The sequence below is a fragment of the Stegastes partitus genome, unplaced genomic scaffold (assembly GCF_000690725.1).
Source record: "Stegastes partitus isolate 25-593 unplaced genomic scaffold, Stegastes_partitus-1.0.2 Scaffold1033, whole genome shotgun sequence".
NCBI classification, from domain to species: domain Eukaryota; kingdom Metazoa; phylum Chordata; class Actinopteri; family Pomacentridae; genus Stegastes; species Stegastes partitus.
The window spans coordinates 175,456-177,403 of NW_007578764.1; positions in this window are offsets into that span (position 1 = coordinate 175,456).

Consider the following 1,948-nt stretch of genomic DNA (forward strand, 5'->3'; position numbering starts at 1 on the left):
CTCCTCCATGTGTGTGTTCAGGTTGCTCCTGTTGTCTTTGGTGTGCTTGAATTTCTACCTGGAGAAGAAAATCTACCAGTTTGTGATGAACTCTGATCAACCTGAACACCAACACCTGGTCAGTGAGTTCACCTGCTGCACACCTGATACCTGCTTCATCGAAACCGATATCAATAATGTACCTGGGCTTGTTTTCGTCATCATATTTTTTAATGTTTTGTTTTTTTTGTTGACGTTTCATTCATATTTTTTGCTGATAAATGGTTTCTTAATATTCTCAGGTGTTTTTTGTTGGTGTTTGTCTTGTTGTTTTTGTATATCATCGCTCCTCGGGCTGCTATGTGTAAACAACAGCAGCATGTTGCGACCACATGACATCACGGGACAGGATTGGCCGGCAGCGACATGTTGGTCGCAGCGCCGTGCACAAATGATTTCCTTCTTTCTGGTGCACGCTGACGGTATGTGACAGCGATCTGGAGCGTGACGTCATCACGCTCTGTCATATTACATGTTACCTGCATGTAGACAACAACTAAATGGACCGACCTGAGTAACAAACCCAAAGTCAGTACCTCATCACGGGTTCACGTCCTGCGGGCTGTCTGGGATGTAGCTCCAGGCGCAGTGCGACTGATTTTGAGCAGATGGGTCACAGATATCGTCTCTGACATTCCTAAATCTTTTCCAAACCCTTTCTCTACATTTTTCTCTCTGATTTGCTTCTATGTGTTTTTCAGACATTGTTTTTGTTTTTGTTTTTATAATTAAAGTGACTTCAGACACCAGGTCTGGACAGTTTTTGCCTTTTTTAAATGAATGTAGTAATTTTTTTGTGGACTTTTTTTCTCCTGTTTTTATTCCTTCAGGTGTTTTTTGGCTTGTTGTTCCCTGAGATATTCTACATTAAGTTTCTTGGTGCTGTTTCATGTTCAGGAGCTTCTCTCCGTCTACGTCGGCATCTTGCGGCGCATCATGCTGTGTGTCGCGGTGTTCGTCCTGCTGGTGGCGTACGTTCGCTACAGAGACCCGCTGCAGCAGAGCCTGCAGCTGCTGCAGCAGCTCCGGGAAACGCAGGCCAGCCTGCAGGAGGCGCTGCAGCGCGCAGGTGAGTTCAGCTCTTAGGTGAGCTCAGCTTCTGAAGGCTCCGGTATGTCTGACTGATGGTTCTGTCTGCAGAGAGTTTGGGGCAGAAAAAGAAGACGGAGGACAAACAGCTGCAGCTGAAGGTGAGTCAGTTCAGACAGGTGAGACAGTTCATACCTGTACACCTGCTGCAGCTCTCTGATTGGTCAGACCAATCACATGTTTTCCAGAAATCAGAACGTTGCAGGACAGTGGAGGAGATGAGGAGGAAGATGGAGGAACACAGAGAAGACAAGGAAGAGGAGTCTTCACTCACAGACAGCTCGCACCTGTCCCACCTGTCCCACCTGTCCCACCTGTCCCACCTGTCCCACCTGTCCCACCTGTCCCACCTGTCCCACACAGGTCAGTCACTGATTACACCTGAACGTCTCACAGGGATGTGAACTGGCAGCCTTCTGTCCTGCAGCTCAGCTTTACTGATGCAGCATTTATCTCATCATGAGGAGAAGAACTCAGACTTTAAACAGAACCCAACAATCCAGAGTTGAGTTTTGAATCCCCTTTGAGCAGCACTTTGCAACAGAAGGAAACTAAATTCTCCTTCAGAACCAGAACCAGGCTCAGGGAAGGCGTCCATCTGCTGGACCGGTTGGATGAGAGTGGGGATGGGGATATAACAGGATAGCAGATGGAGAGCAGCAGTAGAACAGATCAATAGATGTTCTGGAGGTCTGTGAGGCCAGAAACTGTAGATCAGAGCTGTGAAGCTCCAGATCTGGAGAACCAACAGAGTCAGTGAATGTGATGGTGGTTATACCTGTATGGAGGGGAGAGGAGCCCAGTGCATCATGGGAGTCCC